The sequence below is a fragment of the Chanodichthys erythropterus genome, chromosome 3 (assembly GCF_024489055.1).
Source record: "Chanodichthys erythropterus isolate Z2021 chromosome 3, ASM2448905v1, whole genome shotgun sequence".
Classification (NCBI taxonomy): Eukaryota; Metazoa; Chordata; class Actinopteri; order Cypriniformes; family Xenocyprididae; genus Chanodichthys; species Chanodichthys erythropterus.
Window position 1 is genome coordinate 64,745,412 of NC_090223.1, and position 24,607 is coordinate 64,770,018.

Genomic DNA, 24,607 nt, shown 5'->3' on the forward strand with positions numbered 1-24,607 from the left:
CGCTGCAGCCTCTTCTCGCTTTAGCTCAAAACCAGAAGCTTCTGTACTTGTGCCAGGTGTTTGTTCCACTGAAACTGAAGCTCCCGCACCACTGCTGCAACTTCTGTCCACAAAGCTGACTTTGACCACATACTCTCTCCACGTCTGTATGACAATCTCATCATGTACTAGGATGTCTGTAATCAAAATGTGTACATCAGCAAATTCTGCATCCTTGACAGACAAAAGGTCTCGAATTTGACTGTTATCCAGGTTTATTTTTTGTTGTGCAGACTGGACCTTCACAGTCACATGACGCCGAAACTCCACTGTTGTTTTGGAAGTCTTACAGAAAGCTTGGCAACAATCACACCTGGTCATCAGCGTACTTCTGTTCACAGCCTGCAACACGTGGTGTTTCGGGCAGAAATGTTCAATAATTATTTCACCCAAAGCTGTCTGCAGTTCTGCTTCTGAAAAAGTCCTTGCTGCACCACAATCGATCTTGGTCACCTGTGTCTGCACAGTTGTGCTTAGAGTTGCCATTCCTTTGAACTGCCGCACAGACACATTGTCCAATTGGTACCAATATCCTTACACAAGCTCATGCTGACCCCAGACAGTTAACAGCAACAGATCTTTAGCATCAGCCACAACAATGCTCTTTCTTTTCACTCTCTGTCCCCTGACCGTGGTCTCTTTCTCCTCTAACACATGAACAATTATGATCTGGACAGTCACCTAAAAAACAAATGCATAATTATAAGCTTTTCATACATCTTTTTAAACTGTACATTTCCTTTCCCTTCCTTTGTTAATACTCCAGATATTACACACACATTATATATATATATATATCAGAGGTTGCGTTAGACTGTAACTTTGTCCGTCATTTTGACGGACAGGGTCGTAAAAAATCTGTCATAATCTATTATTACCCGTCATCTTCATCCATTTCATCTTTTAATTATAATAACACATTTAATTGCTTTTATTTTTGTTCACAATTGAATTGGTAATTCACACGTGAAATTTCTCTGTACTGTACTATAGGCTACGTGTTGGTAACCATTAAAGAAAACGTGGTTACATATTTATGTTTAAATAGTCCTATGTTATGTTTTAAGTTCATCTATTTGATTATGAAAAGTGAAGAGCATGAGTAAGACGCATCATAAGATGTGCAGTATGTCGGGAGACATGCAGCTGGTCAGACATGATTTTGACCACTTCATTAAGTTTTGTTTTGTAGAAAGCCTTTCTTTAAAGTGAATTTCGTTTTGTAAAAATTGTATCTTAATTTTAATCAATGTTTCATCAACAAATTTCCTGGATGTAATAAATAAGAAGCAAATATAGTAGACAATATAATCATGACATGGAGGCGCGGGCGCGATCACTGGCGCGTGAACTGGAGCGCGTCTTACATGCATGAACCGAAACTCAGCGTATAGGCTGCTTGCCTCAGAGACATGAGAAATATCTCTATAGAAAGCATGAAATATCTATTTTAACGAACACGAAATAATTCAAAACGAAAAGAAATAGGCTACTCTGTTTATGTAGAATAAACCGAATGAAATGTGCATTCTCTCTCTAAGCGCGTCCATGAGGAGATGAGGAGAGTCAATATCAACTTCATCTTTGCCGCCGACACTGATTCAGAAAACATTACTTTATTAATAAATAATTAAAATGTCTCATTGCTGTTTTGGTCACATTCAAAAGACCAATATCGATTCATAAATCCCAGTCGATCTTTTGGTAGGCTATATGCCTTTTTCAGTTGATGAATAAACCGTGCATAGTATGCCTCCCACCCAATAAATCGCAATATGGCTTAAAGCTTTGTGTTGCTTTTGATATGGAACAAAGTCTCAGATTTAAAATTCTGTCCATTTCATTAAGAAATTCAAGCAATTAATACCGTTTTGGCGTTCTTTAATGTGGCGTCATATATCATGTAGTTTCTGGGTACGCGCCTGTGCGGTATTAAACGCATAGCAAAAGATTCGTGCCAGTTTAATTTTAGTTCTGGATCCAGTGCTCTGCTGCTACATTGGAGCGCACTCGCCACCAACTGGACAAGGGTGTGAATTACAGTTACAATTTACAATAGATCACCCTCAGTGTAATCTCTCAACATGACGGACGGCCTTCAGATTTTTCAGTCAATGTTAATTATATATTTATATACACACACACACACACACACACACACATATACACACACACACACACACACACACACACACACACACACACACACACACACACACACACACACTCACTCACATACACACAATCACTCACTCACTCACTCACTCACTCACTCACATACATACACACACACACACACACACACACACACACACACACACACACTCACTCACTCACTCACTCACTCACTCACTCACTCACTCACTCACTCACTCACTCACTCACTCACTCACACACACACACACACACACACACACATACACACAATCACTCACTCACTCACTCACTCACATACATACACACACTCACTCACTCACTCACATACACACACACACACACACACACACACACACACACACACACACACACACTCACACACACACACACACACAAACACACACTCACACACTCACTCACATACACACACACACACACACACACACACACACACACACACACACACACACACTCACTCACATACACACAATCACTCACACTCACTCACTAGCTTTTAAACTACTAAAACTAAAACTTAAACTATTTCAAACTTCAAGCTTTTAAAACTACTCCAAACTTTCTGGCTTTTTCAAGCCAACTTAAAGTTTGTCTACGAAATTTACTCATCTAGTTTATTCTGTTATTTTATTGTCTACTTTCAAAGTTGCTGTTTTTTTCCTCATAGGGCAAAGACATTTATATCGAGGACATGTTCGTTGACATGGAAGGATACACAAAGCAACATCACTGCCAACTTCCCAGTGAGTGAATATAAAATATGTATGGTGTCACAAAAATGTAGATCTGCATAATGACAACATTTTTCATTGTTAGCTTTTTTGTGTTAAAATTTACAAAAATTATATAATGAGAATATACAACATGAATCCATTTTCCAAAACGTGTTTTTTTCTTATCCTGAATCATTATGGTACACTTATAATAAGTGTTTATATTCGGACTATTTCAGACCGAACTGGTAGGATTCACCGCAGAGTTTCACAGTAACTGTGTGACTCTCCATAGACATACACAGAGAAAAGTAGCTCCGGCTAGAATGTTCCTCCGCAAGACGCGTGCAGTTCTGATTATTAACCGCTAGAGGGACAAAAATCACGGACAGTAGCTTTAATGTTAGGAGGATGCTGACATGAAAGACTTCTTAGTCTTTCCAGGTTGGACCAAAGCAAACGGGCCAGAACACTTTGTTCTCTGTGTAAGGGAATGTTACTGTTACTAAATACTACATAGTATACGTATTGGTAATTAACCCTCTGGAGTCTGAGGCTGATTTGGGGCCTGGAGAAGTTTTGACATGCCCTGACATTTGTGCTTTTTTCAGTTGTTCATAAACATATTAAGTTGGTTAGTTCATGTGTATTCCAACAAAGTGAACTGCAGCTCTACTCTTTGTCCTAATGACTTTTAAACTTATGTGAATGTCTTTAACCATTATCATATTATATATAGATCATGAAGCCACTCCTGAGAGAGATCCTCTTTTTAGACTCGCAGTACACATTGCATGAGTCTGGGTTTGGTGATGCTGAGTACAGAGCCATATTTAGGTCCACATTTGAGGCTTACTGTTTGTAATGTTCATATAGCAATTTACATTTTGGCTACGTTCCTATAGCCTGTACTGATATGTTTCAGCTGATAATGTCTCAGTGGTTGTCACATCTATCTGTTTCAAATTATTTATATTTTTTCTTGTATAGAGATCTTGCTCAGAAAATTAATCCAGGGAGCTGGACTGAGAAGACTGGGCATGATATTGTGGTGAATAATATATTGCATAATTTGATATTACAATGAAATATGATTGCCTGTAATCTGCATTTCATATATAAGACATGTGACAGAGAAGACTGTAGCTTTGATCTACCAGTCATGTTTCATGTATAACTAATCTTACCTTATTTTTTTGGTTGATTATAGGGCTTGCCATGCCAGATCTGTGGAAATGACTGTGGGATTTTTATGCTTATGGTAAAGTGTCCCTTTTGTGTGTGTGTGTGTGTGTGTGTGTGTGTGTGTGTTTGTTTTTATTACATAGTGGGGTCCTCAACACGTTAGCACACTCACATAGTGAGGACCAAAAACATAGTGGAGACCAAATCCCCGGTCCCCATCGGCTCAGGAGGCGGTGCTGATATGCAGTTTTTTTCTTGATCCCCTCCTTGAACAAAAACTGGATTTCTGTGTTTGAGTGTGTGTGGCTGCGCTGCCGTACAGCGCCCCTGTAGCCTGGTCACGGAACTGCACCTCTACACACAGAAAGGAAGACTTCCACAAATTAATTATGAAACTGCTAAAACTAGGGAATAAAATAGGAAATCATGGCCATGAATAAACAAGGCAGTGAATGATTTCTTATTTTTGTTAACACTAGTATTGCTAGCAGGACTCGTTTCTTAATTGGTAACATTATAAATGTTAAATATACAGTAATCACATACGTTTTAACTATGATTTAAGTGGTTTAAAAATACTAAATAAGTAACCACAATTATTTTATGGGATCTGGGTCGATTGGAATATAAAGGATATGTGTTTTTTTGTTTGTTTTTTGATTGATCTTATGAAATATTCTAATATTTTAAGATACTGGATTTTGGACTTTCATGAACTGTACGCTCTAATCATCAAAATTAAAAAAAAAAAAAAAAACTTTTGAAATGTTTTACTTTACATGTAGGGAATCTAGAATATATGAAAGTTATATTTTTAAAAATAATTTAAAATAAAAAAAATTAACTTTTTCACGATATTCTAATTATATGACCAGCACCTATATATTTGTCTCCATAACAATGATAATTTAGGCCATATTTTTCAAAGATAGTACCAAGAGGGAGCATATGTAGAGAAAATAACAAGGGAGCTAATGTGGAGCCCTGAGGAATCCCACAGGTCACAGGAATCCCAAATGGTACAGAAGATGAAATTTACCAATATTGACAGAAATACTACCCAAAAATAACCTGCAGGGAAAGTTCTGGGAAGGATCTCTTTAGGTTATAAGATTAAACTCAAAAATAACCTGCAGGGAATGTTCTCTTTAGGTTGCAAAAAAAGAACCAATAGAGAACGTTCTTATTTGGTCCCCCCAAAAAATAACCAAACAGGAATCATATGGGAATGTTAGGGGAACATTTGTGTTTGCTGGGTTTATTCTTATTTGAAGGGTTTTGTTAACATATTTGTTAAAATTAAGGACGTTACAAAAGACACACGGAAAATACAATAAAAATAATGTAAGTTTGTCTGGGCAGCTAATTTTTTCCATATAATTTCCATCAAAACTGGCTAATTATTCAACAAGAGCAATAGGCAGAGTTACTCAACATTGTGCAACACAATTTGGATACCACATGCCAACTTATAATGCTTGACTTTTTCAGAAAAAAGGAGTGGAGAGTTTTTTGCCGCTTTGAACTCTTCTTGACCTCTATGAATGTTGAATACAGTTAGCGCGGGACCGCGGGTGCGACTGCGGGCGTGTCGTGACGTGACAAGTGAGTGACTGATTGCCATGGAAACATTAATGTCATGTATAGACTATTCTGTCTCTTTGAATTTTAAATCATTCTGCATTTATATACATTGCTCCATTAAAACCCCAACAGGTCATGAACAACTTTTAATAAAAAGTTTTCTTACGTATTCTACACCCCTGAACTTGCGGTCCATCTTCTCAACTTTCTTCTGACTCTACTTCAGTGACAATGGTGTTGATCAGTGCAAGATCTCTGTTATTTTTAAAAGTAAGTTTAAATGCAGACTACTATCTACTGAGACTTACTCAACGTTTGAGGTTCAGTTAATTATGTTGAATTCTTTTAAATCTGTGTTGTGTACTCTTATTTACAGATCCCACATCATAAAGATTGTATAAGTGATTTTTTTACAGATAATATTTATTTTGGGGGATTTTAATGTTCACGTGTGTTGTTCTTCCAGACCAGAGTTTAATCATCTATTAGAGTCATTTGGTCTATCAGTGTGTTTTAGGCCCTACACATGAACGTGGTCATACTCTCGATATAGAGTTAACACTTGGTTTTTCTGTTGGCAGTGTGCAAATTGCTGACACTGTATTTTCTGAGCACAAGACTGTTTTGTTTAACCCTAATTTTTCTTATAATGGTCAGGCTAATGATAGTTTGGTTGCTGTTGAATCTCAGGTGCTAGATGTTTTTCAGTCCTTGTTCTGGTATGGGACCTGAGGAGTTGAGTATCCAGTTTAACTCTTCATGTTCTGATGTTTTGAATTCTGTGGCTCCTTTGAAAACTAGGAAGAAGAAAGGCAAGACTCAGTCCTGGTTGAACAGCAATAGCAATACTCTTAGACAAGAGTGCAGGAGGGCTGACCGTTAATGGCTCAAAGATAAATTACAAGTCTCATATGAATCTTTGAGAGATTGTTTGACGAAGTTTCAAAAAGTAGTTAAATTAGCTAGATCACACAGTTTTTTTTACATTACTTCAAAGAATTGTCCTAATTCAAAAATACTCTTTTCTACTATTACAGTACTTCAACCAGTTGTCCCTCCTTCAATTTCTTTTTCTGTGGACACATGTGAAAAGTGAACATTTTTACTGGTAAGATTGTTGGAATTGGCTCTTGGATTTCATCTGTTAGTAATGATCCTGCTACTTTTGTTGCTCCTTTGAAAAAATTGAGTTTTATTCCTGTGTCTCTGTCACAACTTCAAGACATAGTTGCACATATGAAGCCTACTTGTTCCTCATGTGATGTTATCTCATCTGCTTTAGTTAGGAGGTGGTGAACTCAATTAGTCCAAGTGTGTTATCATTTGTCAATAGTTGTGAATCTTGATGCCTCTAACATGAATAACTTTCGTCCTATTTCAAAATGATCTTTCATTTCAAAGACATTAGAGAAAACGGTATTTGTACAACTGAATGTTAGAAATAATATCTCAATAGATTTCAATCAGGCTTCAGAGCTGGTCATAGCACAGAGTCTGCTCTATTGAGGGTTTCAAATTATATTTTATTAGATGTAGATTCAGGTAGTCCTGTTGTTCTATTGTTAGATCTCAGTCCTGCTTTCAATACAGTTGATCATGTTAAGATTTTTGATAAGCACAGTATAAATTACCATCTGTATGCTGATGATTCCCCAATTTACTTCTCTATGAAACATGGGGAGCTATCTTCTCGAGTCTTTCTTTAACTGTTTGGCTGATGTGAAGTGTTGGTTGGCAAACAACTTTCTCCAACTGAATGAAGACAAGTCTGTTGTCTGAGGATGTGATATGGATTCTAATAAAAACCTGTTATTGCTTCCTGGGGAAAAACTTTCCTTTGTGAAAAATCTTTATTTTTGACTGAGCTTAAATTTGATCATCAAATCTAGATCTCTAGTCAAGTTGATGTCCATCCTCTCTTTCAATGATTTGGAGAAGGTTGTTTGTGCCTTTGTGTCTTTCTTGTTTGGATTATTGTAACTCTTTGTATCTGGGTGTGAGTCAGGCCTCCCTCTCTCACCTGCAGCTGGTTCACAACTCTGCTGCTAGGCTTTTAACTGGTTATTTCACCCAAAAATGAAAATTCTGTTCATTTATTACTTACTCTAAGTAAGACCTTCGTTAATCTTCAGAACACAAATTAAGATATTTTAGTGGAAATCCGATGGCTCCGTGAGGCCTCCATAGGGAGCAATGGACATTTCCTCTCTCAAGATCCATAAAGGTACTAAAAACACATCTAAATCAGTTCATGTGAGTACAGTGGTTCAATATTAATATTATAAAGCGACAAGAATATTTTTGGAGCACCAAAAAAAACAAAATAACGACTTATTTAGTGATGGCTGATTTAAAAACAATGCTCCAGGAAGAATCAGATCACAGTGAATCAGTGTATCGAATCTGCTGTTCGGAGCACCAAAGTCACGTGATTTCAGCTGTTAGCAGTTTGACATGTGATCTGAATCATGATTCGGTACACTGATTTATTTGTTGTATGTTTACAAATCTCTCCATGGCTTGGCACCAGAGTATATTTCTGATTTAAATAGTTTACATAAACCTTTGAGATCTCTTCGCTCCAATGATCAGTCTTGTCTGGTGGTTCCTCTAGGGTCATTTCAGTGGGTGTTAAAAACGTATTTATTTTCCATAGCTTTTAATGTGTTGTAAACTGAATGTATTTGTTTATTTTTTGCTATTTTCATGTACAGCACTTTGATACCCACTGTGGTTTCTGAAAATGCTCTAGAAATAAAGTTGAGAGTGGCATATTTAATCCAGATGTGTATATCAGAGGTAAAACCATTTAAAATCATTCTGTTTTACTTCATTGCTTTGCTTACGCACAGTTAAGAGTATGCGTATGGTGCGCACAAATTTATTTTTTATAAATCCTGATATATGTGTGGAAAATGCATACCCACATTTTAAAGGATTAGTTCACTTTCAAATATTTATTATAATAATTATAATTATTTATTAATTTACTCACCCCCGTGTCATCCAAGATGTCCATGTCTTTCTTTCTTCAGTCAAAACGAAATTAAGTTTTTAATGAAAACATTGCAGGATTTTTTTCCTTATAGTGGACTTCAATGGGCACCAAACAGTGGAGGGCAGTAATACACTTAGCAGAATCTACACTGCTGGAATTCTAATAAAGAAGAAGAAGAAGAGAGCTAGTTCAAGTTAAACATTTCTGGTTAAAACTTACATCATTTTCAATTTTATTTCAGAAAATGAGCGATGGTTTCACTAGATAAGACTCTTATTTCTCATCTGGGATCGTGTAGAACAATTTGAAGCTGCAGTGAAACTAATTTTGACCTTCAATCGTTTGGTGCCCATTGAAGTCCACTATAAGGAGAAAAATCCTGGAATGTTTTCATCAAAAACTTCTTTTCAACTGAAGAAAGACATGGACATCTTGGATGACATGGGGGTGAGTAAATTATCAGGAAAAGTTTACTTAAAAGTGAACTAATCATTTAATGCCTTTTTTTGTGCTTATGCAATGTTTATTCATCAGGCCCCAGAGGTGTAAACAGTTATCTGTCTTCCTCGTCTACTAATGATCCGAGGGGTGGTAAGCATAAATTGAATTGCAACGTAATCAGTTATTCTTTCTTTGGTCCTCTCTCGGTTTTGCATGTGCTCATAATTTCTTTGTATGACAGCCTGGCCTAAAATTATGTCACACAATTAAACACAAATAAAACAATTGACTCCAAGCAAAACTACACAATATGCTTACAAAATCTTTAAGACATTTTTAATATTTGAATTAAAGCCGGGTTCACACTGTGCGATTTATAATGGTCCTTTGCGATGGTTACTTGTCAGACTGTACGAACATGATCCTCATATCACACTGTGGGATCTCAGCTGTCATTAATGTCAGACTGCACGACAGTCAAAACGCATTAAAAACGGACGCACACATGAAAACTTATCCGGAGTTTTACATCATCAAAACACACACATTCGATGACAGTGAGCTGCGTTACACGCGGGACTGAAATGGTGGCTAACAACGACATCTCTATCATTAATTTTGATCATGGCTTGTCTTGAAAAATGAAGACAATTTGACGTTCGTCGTAGGAGAAGTCACACTGGAGGATTGTGCGCCAAATCTTCTGACACTGGCAGAATTTCGTCGGAGGTAAAATTTGATCGCAACAGTCATTAACTGGCTGTCGGTGAACATGTCAAACTAGTGATCAAAGACAACAGATTTTAGGCTAGGATTATAGGAATCTTTTAGGATTTGCAAAATCCAAAATCGCACAGTGTGAACCAGCCTTAAGGGTGAATATTAGGGCTCTGAATCGATTCGATTCAGGAATCACAGGTGTTCGTTTTGTTCTCGAATTATTTTTATCAAATTCAGAACAATTCTATTCGAGACGATTCACATTAAAATTCGATGCGATTCGATTAATTTGATTCCGCATTTTTATATGCATTTATATGCAACTATTTAAACAAGTTATGAAGTCAAATATTGAGCTTCCACCAGACCGCCTTCCTTATTCAAGTTATGAAGAAGGTGTAAACTGGCATCGTGTCAATTACACTTTTTCCATAAGCTGAAAAGAGAAGACATGGGACGTAGTGTAAGCTTTGAGAACTGCAAGAGTTTTACACTTTTAACATTTAAGAGGCTGTTGTGTCAACAAATATTGAGCTGTTCAATTTTATTTCGATTTTAGAAAATAAACATGATTTCCATTAATCAAATATTTTCTTTTCTTATTTTCACTGGCATTTCTGGACTAGTGCATCTTTGAACCTAAATTCAGCATGAGTAAAATACTTAAGTACAGTTAATATCAGATACTCCAAGACTTTTACTCAAGTTGTCTTAGAAATGGTAACTTGTAATGGAGTAATTTTCATTATAAGGTATCTGTACTTTTATTCAAGAATTGTTTTCAGGTACTCTTTACACATCTGCTCTTTCCACAGCAACAACTTCAAAAAGTTCAGTTCTCTTTCAAGTGAATCCTCATGTGGACCTTAAGATTTCCTTTATATATGAAACTCTTTCCACACTGATCACATGTAAATGGCTTCTCTTTAATGTGAATTCTCCTGTGTTCCCTAAGGCTTCCTTCCCGTGTGAAGCCATTCCCGCACAGAGTGCAGGTGTAAGGCTTTTCTCCAGTGTGAGTGCTCATGTGGTCCATAAGGTGTCCTTTTCGACTGAAACTCTTTCCACATTGTTGACAGGTGTAAGGCTTTTCTCCAGTGTGAATTCTCATGTGGACTGTAAGGTTTCCTTTCTCACTGAAACTCTTACCACACTCTTGGCAAGTGTAAGGCTTTTCGCCAGTGTGAATTCTCATGTGAATTTCAAATTTTCCTTTATTACTGAAATTCTTTCCACACTGTTGGCAGGTGTAAAGCTTTTCTCCAGTGTGAATTTTCATGTGGGCTGTAAGGTTTCCTTTCTCACTGAAACTCTTACCACACTCTTGGCAAGTGTAAGGCTTTTCTCCAGTGTGAATTCTCATGTGAATTTCAAATTTTCCTTTATTACTGAAATTCTTTCCACACTGTTGGCAGGTGTAAAGCTTTTCTCCAGTGTGAATTTTCATGTGGGCTGTAAGGCTTCCCTTTTGACTGAAACTCTGTCCACATTGTTTGCAGATATATGGCTTTTCTCTAGTATGGATTCTCATGTGGATTTTAAGGCTTCCTTTATGACTGAAACTCTTTCAACATTGCTGGCAGGTGAATGGTTTCCCTCCAGTGTGAATTCTCATGTGGGCTTTAAGGTGTTTTTTGTGTGTGACACTCTTAGTTCCTGGCTTTTGAACTCCTTTTTGTGGGGAAACCTGTGTTGATCTTTTCCCATTCATGAAATCATGATGTTCATTGTAATATTCTTTCTCTTTTTCCCTTTCATTAAGTTCATGATTCGCTTCTTTCAGTGCCATCAGGTCTAGGACAAAAATAGACATAAAACAATTTAGACATTTAAAGCATCAAAACCAACAACATGTATGTTCTATACTCTATCCTATCCTATCCTATCCTATCCAATCCTATGGATCAGGGATGGGCAGGTTTGGTACTGGAGGACCACTGTCTTTTTTTATCCCTAATCAAATACACCTGCCTGTAATTTTCAAGCATTCCTGAAGACTTAAGGCCGATTTATATTTCTTCGTCACGTGTACGCTGTAGGCATGGCATAGGCTGTGAGTACCACATGTAGCCTGATGTGCAACATCTCTGTGCTATAATGTAACGCATCAATTCTACACAGACCACAAGTGCTGTGATTGGTCTGTTAGAATCCCTCCCTCAGGTCAAAAGATTGGTGTGGAGCAATCGGAGAAGAGCGAGTGTGTGGCAAGGGGGGCGTGGTTCAGCAGCGGGAGAGAGAGGCAGGAGACGAGCCGTCCGTAAGTAGGTCAAGTGCAAATGATAAACACCTGTGTTTCATTGCAGTAATTGACATGGGGAGACCAGATAAAGCCACCAGGAAAAAGGAAGTGGCTGAGAGAGAAGCTGTGCATCCTCCGGAGGTCGCATTTGAAGGTTGCATACTTCATTGAGGTTGTATCGTTTCAGAAAAGTAAGTAGGACTCTCAAAAACGTGACCTTGGAATGCGTTCTTCTTTCGCAGGAATTCGGAGGATGCATGAGGTGTATCCTTCGCTGCTGCAGATAACCCACAATTCTTTGCGTCGCTGTTAACAGCCGTCATTTATTTGAAAAAATAAATAAATGGAGTCGGCAAATGTACATACACTGCGTTCCAAATTATTATGCAAGTGACATATCAGTAAGATTTCAGTACAATAAACATTCAGATTTTAGTTTGTTTATTTATCCATGTCTTTTTAGATAACTGGTATAAATCTCAGACAAAATAATTTGCCAGGTCTATGGAAACCCTACTTAGAGGTTGTTCCACATTATTAAGCAAGTCACAGTTTTCATGCAATATGGGGAGGAAGAAAGATCTTTCTGAAGATGAAAAGCATGAAATGGTGCAATGTTGTGCAAAAGGCATGAAAACAACTAATATTGTGTGAAAACTGAATGGAGATTATCGAATTATCATAAGATTTGTGAGTGATGTAGAGCACAGCAGAACTCGGTCAGATAAATTATTAATAATTAAAAAGATAATAATTGTATTAAAAGGGCAGCTATAAAAAAGCCAGTGTTGAGCAGCAAACAGGTATTTGAAGCTGCTGGTGTCTCTGGATTCTCAAGAAACTCTTCATGTTGGCTGGCAGTTGTGCGTAAAGATGCATTTTAGACACCACTAACCAAACCTGGTAAAAGTTACACTAAACCATGTCAAATTATCCATTACTCCTATTTTTTCTGTAATTTAATTACAGTTACTTCTGATGTAATTAAACTAAATACTGTGTTTAGAACAATTATATATAATACAATAGTGGATTTAACATCAAAATTATAGCTGTCAATAGATTAAATTTTAATCGCAATTAATCACGATTAATCTCTAGTGATGGGAAGTTCGGATCATTTTACTGACTCGGACTTTTGAGTCTCGTTCAACAAAATGAACGAATGTTTTTTCGAGTCATTTCGTTCATTTCGTTCATTTTAGCAAAATGTAATTAAAATGTTACGTGTTACTTCCCCAACACATCTACTTTCGCAGGCGATTCATCTGCGATATGAACGCGATATTGCGTGGCTTTTCAGTGATCTACGGCTCTGTCTATTAAATGCCGCTTCATTTGAAAGCAGGTGATGGAGATTTAGCGGTAATCAGGGAACCGGCTTTACTGACGAAATGTGCGTGAGAATAGCATGCGATTAATCGTGCAGCCCTAAAATTAAGCATACATCAAATTGAAGTGTGATTCTCACAAAACTGTATTTTTCATCTTTTTAAGGTAAATTTAGGTCTTTTCAAAAAGAGGACACTTGCAGACTCCAAAAGGACAGTTGGGTAAAGTTGGTTTTATATTCGCACACTCAGACTTCTGATAAATTCAGACTTTCCAATAAATGTGCAATAAATTAATGTTTGCGAATTTTAAACAGCGACATGATATTGACAACCAACGATTGTCAACTTACAACATTTTTCACAGTCGATCAAAATAGGCAAGTATTGTTTTAATAGCATATTTACTTGTGAATGTCCAATGTAGTGTGATTAACAAGGCTATTGAATACAGATGTCCGAATGTGCGAATATAAAACCAACTTTATCCAAGTCCAGGACAACAAATCACCAAATGCTAAGAGTCCAAATAATTCATACATTTACACTAAAGCACCCACACAAAAAAACACAGCAAAACTCGTTTGAGAATTCACAGAGTATAGTGTAGCAACAGAAAAGAGCTTGTTTGCATTTTAGACCAGTCCAGTTACAATACTGAACAGAACCACATGGAGAAGCTTAAAGACCCTAAACCAACCTTGACCTGCATATACTGAAACACAGAAACATACACAGGACAAATCCAAACATTATCCTGAATGTGTGTAAAACAGCGTGAATGTACTGAAATGTGTCTGTGCAGAAATAATTAATAATGATCAAATGACTGAGTTCAGCTGTGAGAATAAAACCAACCTGTTTGTTCCTCAGTTTCTTCATGTTTCACACTGAATGTTTCTTCAATCTTCATGTCTTCAGACTCCTCTTTAATAATTATCTGCATATCTTCACTTTCCTCTTTAATAAACTCAATCTTCATGTCTTCAGTCTCCTCTTTAATAAACATCATCTTTAAGAAGAGAATTAAAGTTATAAGTCTTCAATGACCTGTTTAGACAACAAAAAACACTCAAAACTAACGCTGCAAATGAATAAACTTAATATTTAGACATTTATGATCTACATTTGGTATTTAAAGGATTATAGATTATATTTAAACCATTACTCTTTGATGAAAACGTGATTAGTTTGTTAGTGTTTGTTGTTCTCGTTCATGTTCACTGTTTGAGCAGCACGAGTCGCGATTCACTGAATCATTTCTCAAAGTGTTTGATTCAATTGACTCGGAGTTGAAAAGTTCAGTTTCTCCATCATTACTCGCCAGAGACTGAACTCGTGTTCATGATAAACTGATTTATGATATATATAGAGAGAAATGAGATGCAGGTTTACTGTTTCTCATCAGTGGATATCTTTTCTCACACAAATATCCTTCATTACAGTTAGATAAAGAATCACAATATTACATTAAATAGTTTTATCAGCGATGTGAAATGAGTTTATTTACTAGTAAAACTACAAAACTGTTTCTGTCGATTAAAACAGCTTAAATTCTTAAAACAAACCTTTATTCAGCAGAATCACAACTGATGCAGGAGCGTGGCGCAGTCTTATGACATCATGTCGCCACTCCAAAATAAAAGTCATGCATTGTCTACAATCACAGAAGTGCATAGAAATCCAAATATTTTACCAGATGATTTTTATATATTAAAATTAAAACAGTGACAAATATGGTACAAACAATGTTTAAAAGGTTATGAGTTCATTCATGTGTCCGAATCGAAACACATTAAAAGTCATTGTTTACCAGTAGGCTATTGGGTCATTCTTTATTTGTGGTGGCAAATGGTGTCCCTCTAATTTACAAGTTAAAATACACTTTAAATACCAATAAATTCTATTTTTTTTTTTGCATGTTTGTATTCTGTAGAATAAACACAATTTGTGTACTATTAATAGTTAAAGTTTTGTTTTAAATTACATATTTAATTAAGTTCAGAAGATTGCATTTGTAACAAAATATGCACGTTCCCGCCATACCTCACAGAGGTATCATGGAATGTGATTGCAACAATATTACATTTTTAACACAAATAAAGTGATTAAACTGGGAATATAGATTTTATTTAACATGTACAATTGTATTAAATTGTTTTAAAAAATACTATTTTTTTTATTATTTAAGAAAAAAGTAGTGTCCCCCAATTTCATGTCTGTGGTGTTACTACAATGGACGTCCCCCTTTAAGAAAAGGGGGAACTCTATTTGGACTACTTCCTGTGTGCAAAGTTCATTGCAGGTCCTGATTGATCTGGGCTGCGTCCGAAAACCTAGATAGCTGTCTTGCTGCCTCGCTATCTTATAAAAGAATGACTTGTACGGCAGCATTTGTGCATGAAGGTACCTCACGAAATTGATTTTGGACAGACTTCTGAGGCAGTGTAACAGTTTAATGATCTACAGCAATATAGCGCGAGCTTTGGTGAGAACTAAACAAATATTTAATTACTACAGTAGTAATTTCTCGATAGAAATGATATCAAAATTGAAATATGTTGATTAAAATCGTACATTTATACACAAACTGAGCAGCAAACGCAACTTTCGGACGCCATCTTTATTTTTCTATCAACTGTCACAGAATGGGAAGCAGAGGATTGTGGGATATCAAAGGCAGCTAAGGATACATCTATGCTTCCTTCAAAAATCGATCAGATGAAGGTATCTAATGAGAGAGGAAGTGAAGCTAACAATGGATTCGGACATGCCTTGATGCCTTACTACCTTGAAATGTGTCCTCGGAAGGCAGCATTTTTCAGTTTTCGGACGCAGCCCTGAGGTGTGCATCATGAATACATTTTTTTTTTAAATTTTTCTTAAAGTTAGCTAAATTTATGACAATTTCATGTGTCGCACTTTATTAGTGTCTGTGGTGTTATGTTGATAACTTGCAGATTTTACATATTTTAATCCAAATTTTGATAAATACATACTTATACTAATATTTACAAAATGTCCCCTGATCTTGAAATCATCATGATGACAGCCTCCATTTTAGAAAAGTCTGGAGTTAGGCTAATTTGTCTTTGGTGTTACTGTCTTTCCTGGTAACACCACAGACTCTATAGTAACTCAGACAATATACAGCCAGAAATGTTGTATTTTTAATAAAACACATAGGACATTCTAGTCATATAATTGTATCTCTCTCGTCAGGTATGGCAAGATTAACTGCTGCTGAAAAGCAGCGTCTTTATAGACAGCGAAAGGTGCAGAGTACCTCATCAGACCTATTTAAAAAAGACCTATGTGCAAAAAAAAAAAAAAAAAAAAAAATTCTCTATTGAAACAGATCACACATTATGATTGCATCACAATCCAATTAAAGGGATACAATTTTTTGTTCACCCTATCATCATTCACTAACCCACAAGTTGCTCCAAACCTGTATAAATTTCAGATAACACTTTATTTTAGGCTCTTTTAGTTGTTTATTATCATGCATATTACTAGAATGGCTGTGTATTAGTACTTATTAAGCACATATGAATGATTTATTTTGCATGATCGTATTGTACATTCTTAATCCTACCCAATACCTAAATTTAACAACGACTTTACTAACTAATTATATGTGTTTCCCATACTGAAGTGTTACCAAATTTCTTTGTTCTGCTGTACACAAAGGAAGATATTGGAAGAATGTTTGTAACCAAACAGATCTTGCCCCCCACTGACTGCCATATTTTTTTCGCTACTATGGTTGTCAATGGGAGGTGAGATCTGCTGGGTTACAAACAATCTTCCAAATATCTTCCTTTGTGTTCAGCAGAACAAAGAAATTTATACAGGTTTGGAACAATGTGAGGGGGAGTATGATGACAGAATTTTCATTTTTGGTTGAACTATCCCTTTAAGGAGTGAGAAACAGGTTACAGGTTGTTTTAATTATATATTTTAATACAGTTTTTCTCTAAATGTTCTTTTATCAGAATAGATACTTCTTGTAATCCTACTTATGATGAAATTCATTATTTTGCTCAACAAACTTTTAATTGTTAAACCTTTTATGCAATATAAAGTCTGTGGTGTTACTTCAGTATGTATCTGGAATTTCTTTCCTACAAAACCTTTTAATCTTTTAATTTAATGTTTTTAGACTGTAAGGTGGTCTTAATATTTTAGAATAAAGACTATGAAAGTTGCATAGACCATTTTTCCTGCCTTTTCTGATGTATATCCAAATTTTTAAAAAAAGAAACAATTCTTCTTTGGCAAAAATAGAAGCCAAGATGAACAATTAAACATTTATTTTAAAAATGAAATTTAAATAATCAATAAAACTGAGTCCTTAAAGTACTTTAGTTATTTATTTATTTATTTATTTATTTATTATTACTTAAAGTTGCACATCCCTGCTCATTTTAGAACAAACCAAAATTTGACTTCAAATATTGGTAACACCACAGACATAAGTGTTTGTTTCACCAGTGTTTGATTAAAATTATTTAAAAATCTAAATATTATTAAGCTTCAATTTTAATGGATATAGCATATTAAACTAATCTTAAATGCATAGCAGTACATTTTATTAAAAGAAAACAAACAAGAATTTTTACAATTTCTGCCTCTCATTTGCCACTGCAATTGAAGAATGACCCATATATACAGGGTGTGACTTGTGAAAAAAACAGAAGAAGGGATGTTGTCAATGAAACATAAATTATCAAGTTATACATTTTGTTTTGATCATTACTAATTTAGATATCAGCCTCCCATTTCCGCACAAACCACCGCTGCATGCCTATTTATCTAAATGTACAGTAAACAGACTTAACATTCACTGTTTCAGCAGATTCTTCTCAGAGTTATAAAGAGATTAAAATTCAGATCCCCAATCCCTGTGTAAAGAGCATAACTCACAAACACAAGAAGATGGCTCTGCACTCAAGCTTGAGCTCTGTTCACACCGCCAGGGACTTTTTCGCTGCATGTCACTAGTCTCTGTACTGTGAAGTCGCTTGTGGGCGTTCCTAGTGCTGTCGCTCTAATATCATTGGTAAAAATAAGAAATCATTCTAATTTGACGAGGAATTAAGTTTAAAATAATTAAAAGTAACATAGGCTATTTTAGTCGGTTTAATCATATAACTTGCTGATATATTTTTACTTAATCTGTAATTTGTTTGAACAAATATGTCATGAAGCATAATATCTTCATTTTCCCTTTTGGTTTTCGAATGAATTAATGAACGAATGATAAATAGTTTCAGTTGTTCCCATAATTATTTTCATAAATTTAGAATACATTTTAGTTCGAGAGTCAAGATTCAAGATTATTTGCAAGATTTATTGCTCGGGAGCACTTTGACTTGGCGCAGCAATATCTTCACTCGTGAAACTATTACTACTGGTGCAGGTCACGTTGGTTCTATTGACGGAAATGAGAGGGAGCGGGGGCCGGTGAGAGGACTTTTCACGAGTGAAGATATTACTGCGCCAAGTCAAAGTGCTCCCGAGCACTTGCTATGGTATTCCGCCATACAATATAGTTATCCATTTTACACGCTTAGAAAAGCGCAACGTTTTGTTTTGTGTCACCGTCCTAGGTCGAGTTACACTACTCGAGTAACTGTATTTAAATAGGGAAAACGTGGAGGTGTTTGGTAGCTTCTCTGCTTGGCCCCTATTGAATGAACTGGGCTAAGCTAAGTGCTAACAAAGTTTCGCGATTTAGTACACGCACTGAGACGAGAGAGGTATGTATCAGCTCGTCTTAGTTAAGGGAATAACATAGTTTAATATGACAAAACGGTGGAGTATCCCTTTAATTATGTGTTTGTAGCACACCCACTGCTCAGTTGAGAGTACTGCAGTTAAATTTATGTGACAGAAAAGTCTGCACAGTAGTGATTGATTTGGAGCCTGTTCAGTAGTGAGCATTGGAGTGACACGTGTCTACACAGGACGTGAGGGACGCGTCAAAAGACAATAGATCCCATTATAATCCATTATATTGTCTACACTGGATGCGACGCGACAAATTCCCGACAGTAAACCCAGTAAACCCTGTTCAATTTGTGACATAGTCCAACGGTCGTATTGTCACGTTCAGTGTAGACAGCTTTTAGTCATGTCTGGTGTAGACACGGTGTGAGCCTGATCTGTGCTATCATAGTCCTGTCCAAACTACTACAGACCAAATAGAAAGTTCAGTCATGATGCTTCACCCCATTTTTATAACATCATATGACTAACAAAACTTCAAAAAAACTTGAACATTTGAGCATTTACTTTTTGAAGTTTCTGCATGATAGGTCGTAATCTTGTCAGTGTTGCTTGCAGTTAATTTAGATTTTTTTTTAAAATAGCCTGAGGACAGTGTGACATCCATTGAAGAACCTACTTCCACAGTATATTTGCAACAGCACGCAAAGTCAGCCAAAAAGAGAGGTGAGCTTAGATTCATATTATTAGACATGTAGATGCAATGGTACATATAGTCAACAAAATGGGTCAAAAGAGACCATCAAAATTAAGTGAAACCATAGTCGATATCTCATATTTTCCATATATATATGGGGGGGTTTCAGCTCAAATGAAAAAGTTCATAAACATATATCTTTTTTTTTATGTATACTTAGGCAAACAAACTGCTGTCAAAAGAAGCTGGACCACTGTCCGCAGATGAATGTGCTGCTGTTGAAAGGAACCTAGAGAAATTCATTGTGAGGAACCAAGATCCAGGGAAAATGGACTGTCAGCGTTGCATTGATGCAGAAGCTCAAGTTTTAGCAAAGCGAGACTGGAAGGCAAATATTTCATAAAAAAAAAACGCATTACTTCTATAAGAAGAAAAGTAGGGTAAAATGCAGGTATCTCAACCTTCACTAGTGTTCACCTTGGGACAAACGTTGTAAGTGTTTTCAACAAAAGGTCAGTCTTTTTCCCTTTGTTTTCATTGTATTATCCTCTTAACAACAGTTGTGTGTGTTTACTCATGGTTTATGAGGACTCGTGGTTTATGTTTTTGACAATAGTGAACTGCTGAATCACATTTGGTAGCAATAAGACAATTTCACTTCAGGTCTTGTTACAACGAGTGAAAAACTAAATTGACAAAACCTCTTTAGCAGAAGTGACTTCACTTCCCGTTATGGCTGCAGCGACAGGCTCATGGACAAACTGGAACAACTGGATGATATTAGTATAAATACTTGAATATCATTTGGAAATATTCTACCACAGTGAGAACGCCATGGCAAGTCTTGTCCTCCATAATCATAGGTGATCTCCTCATCTTTATTTATGTCTTTTATGGCAAATAAACAAAGATGAGGCTTTCCGCCCAGTACAATTTTTTCAATTTGGCTTTTGACTGTCATTTACAAGTCTCCCAAGAGAGCCGTCATCAAAGGAGGCATTGATGCTATATGGGAAAAAAAATTATTGTTACAAATGTACACTAAAGTTATGCTCTAGAAAGGAATACATCATTAGTAATCACTTTAATGTGCCCCAAAACTGTGTGTGATATTTAGTTTCAGGGTTAAAAACAATCCACAGGGGGTTGCATACAGTAAAATACAGGCTACTCACCAGCAGTCATGCCGTGTTTGAAAAAGTATGCATAATTATTATTAATATAATATTTTCCCAATTTCACTTTTTCCACTAAAGTTCCTCTGTACTCGAGAATAAAGGAACCTTGTGAGTTTTTGCAAACACACCCCAACCTAAATGAAATAAAAATCAACACAAAACTGTTAAACAGTTTAAAATGCCAAATTAAACTATTAAGATCTGGAAAAAATCCATGCTCTCTATATAAATACTGTTATGTGTATCTGTGGTGTTTGTACTTGGATGAAGTAAATGGATGAAGTTGACTGGAATGTATTAATGACATGAATATATCTTAATTTTCCTTTCAATATTGTAGTTGATGCCATCATTCAGCAATTCACATCCTTTCTCTCTGTTGAGAGCAGAGAAGAAGAATTTGAAAAAAATATGATACATGTAATACCAGGACAAGTTAAAAAAAAAAAAAGTTAAAGAGTTGAATAAATCCTTACACTATACATCTGGCTTCTTATTTGTTCAACAAAGGCAGACACTCTGGCATCTTGTGCGATGAACAGTCCATCAAAAAGAGGTGGTTCGTCTGTCCTGTCCTGAAATTTTCATCAACAACAATTCAATAATCATAAGTGTTGCATTTACCTTAATTAATATGAAATTTAACCATAAATGTGCCACACATTCAGGTCTGTATGAATCTGATCTGGAACACTGTGTTCCACTGTGTGTATCAGCTTTTATTTGTCATCTGTCATCATTGAAACGTACTGTATCAAGTACAAAAATAAATAACATTGTTAAAATGGTAGTTTATGTCTTGAGGCTACAGAAGGGAGAAAAAAGTTATTGAACAATTTACCATATTATTGCCATCGAACTCTAATGCCACAAGCTGGTTTACAACAGTGATATCTTTCAAACCGTTTTTAAAGTGCACCAATTTGGATAAAATTAATTTACATTTGAATGTTAAGCAAGCAGTCATGCATTTTACACATTTTATTACTTTCCATGAACTTCAAATAGAAGTGTAACTTTATAAATTTATTGACCAACAAACTCAAAATTGTTTTCTTGATGCCTTGATCCAACATTTTTTATATTAAAGAAATATGTTCATATGCCTGAACATGACTGACATTATATGAATGTGGAAACTCACATTTTATAGCAATAAGGTGCAGCACAGTTTCTCTATAAATAACTATCAAGTCCATCTAACCAATAGCTATGCTTGCTTTTCCTTTAGAGGGTCATGGCATGGGGGTTCTAGAGCCTATCCCATCTAGCACTGGGATCTAGCTTTACTGTCTGCAGTCAGCATGCAATTTAAAATTTCTGGCATCACAGCCTTGAGTTTTTTTCAGAGATGGCCTGTCTTTTTGTCCACGCAGATATGTCTTCTTCCACTAATGCAGAGACAGTGACTGAATTTACCAGGTCTTTTAGTCGCTGAAGATGTTGATCTAAATTAATAATAAAAAAGATAATAATAATGATGATGATAATAATAATAATGAGGAAAAAAGTTACAATGATGCATTTAATAAAGCAAATTTGCAATTTCGGTAACACTTTGCAATGAGGTTCATTAGTTAACTACATTATTTATCATGAACTAATAAGGAACTGCAGCATTTATTAATCTTTGTCAATGTTGATTTTATCAACATAATGGCTTTATCACTTCATGGGCATTACGGAAATGGTCAATGCATACTTTTGCCTAAATTTGAAATTTTTTAATTTAAATATTAAGGCTGATATTTTAGGCTTTCAATTCAATATGCTTACCAAGATTTTCGACCTTTTGTTGAATTTCATTCACCTCCTCAGCTTCTGAAACTTTAGTGCCAGAGGGTTTCACTGCAAACACAAAATGTAATGATATGGAAAACATTACTTCTGACCAGAAGCATAAACACTTGTGAACAACAGCAGACTGTATATTTTACTGACCAGGGCAATGTTTCTTAAAAGCATCGTAAGCTTAAGTTTATTGGAGCTACGATCAACTTAAGCTTACGATGCTTTTGTGAAACGCCCAGATCAATGCTTCATAATCCTATCATGATGTGGTAGGATGTTACCATGCTGGTCTCTCTTCCTCCAGGAAACATTGGAGAGTTTAGGTCCCTTTTGTTCTGTTTTCTCTTTTGTCTAAAAGTAAAAACTAAATTATATATTTGGGGGAGACATGTGCAGAGCCATTTTCTTAGAGAAATAATGTATGAAGAACCTTACTTTTGGGCTTTCTAATTCATCTGCAGGGTTTTTGCTGCTTCCAGCTATTCCTTAAATTTTCTGGATGATATTTTTTTAAAGAGAAATAATGAAAGGATAAAGGTATAAAGAAATATATAAAGGGAGAGCGATAAATACAAGAAAAAAGAGAAACAGAGACAGGAGGAAGAGGCTCTTAAAATAACCATTAGATTTGAAAACTATTTCACAGCGTCTGTCCACTGCGACTTTTGTGGTCCTTCGCCTCTTTATATTTCGCTTTGATGTTTTTTATCTTGCGTTGGCATTGCAGCCAGGTTCGTCTGTATCCACCCTCATGTATGGCCCGTGATATGTGTTCATAAACAGGGCGATTTCTGTACGAGCCGTGTAATTTGGCCTGAATTGACGCCTCTACCCATAAAGACAAATTCTTGCGTGCAACAGGTGCGAAATGTATTTGATGTATTTAACTGTGTTATGGCTATTAAAACGGCAGCATTTTCACACAACCAGTCTTTACTCGGGGCATAGACCTACCTTTTGCTTGAGAGGAATCTCAACACCTCCATCATGCTGGTCCTCTTTCAGACCATGCTGTGTCAGGACCTCAATGAGGTAGACAAACTGTGAGTGGGTGACCCGGACATGGCGGAAAAATGTCTGCTCATCCATATGGAACAGAAGCTCCCATTCTACGCCAGTCTTCGTTGTCTGTGTCAGGATAAACTGAGCAATTGCATTTCTGACAAGTAAGATAACACAGGCTTAATGAATGAATAGCAAAATCTTCATAATGGGATTCATTCTTTAGGAGCTGGGCCATTCACTTCACTGTAGGATATTGAATTTTTTTGTCTTCACCAAACTGTGTGTAGGATATTGGTGTTTGTGTGTGTGTATGTGTGTGTGTGTGAGAGAGAGAGAGAGAGAGAGTTGAAGCAGACAAAACGTCTAGTTCTCACATTCACATTGCTCGTCATGCCCATAAGCTGGTGGTCAGATGCCTTCAGATGTCAGGTTTCTCTAACGTTACAGAAGGGCCAAGTCGTTCATTAAAATAAGGTATTGCTCTAACATTATTTATCTGCAAATGTTATGCATTATCAGCAGCTTTTTTAGCATTAGCTAGTTTTCAGTCCATTGACTGCAAGAATAAATTAATACCAAATACATTTCTAAATATACAAATAACGTCTCGGTTACAAAAGTAACCCTCGTTCCCTGAAGGAGGGAATGGAGACGTACGTCGGACAGACCGACGAATAGGAATAGGAATCTCGCTAGAGAGGCCAATCTCCTTCGAGTGTAACTAAAACGAGCCAATGCACATTGGCATGCAATCATATGCATCAGCTGCTCGCCT

The 24,607-nt window shown here is 36.1% G+C and overlaps 1 pseudogene; it reads right to left on the minus strand.

Moving 5' to 3' along the window:
• LOC137005239 (uncharacterized) overlaps nucleotides 1-24,607 on the minus strand; it is a 615,607-nt pseudogene that overhangs the window by 341,211 nt on the left and 249,789 nt on the right.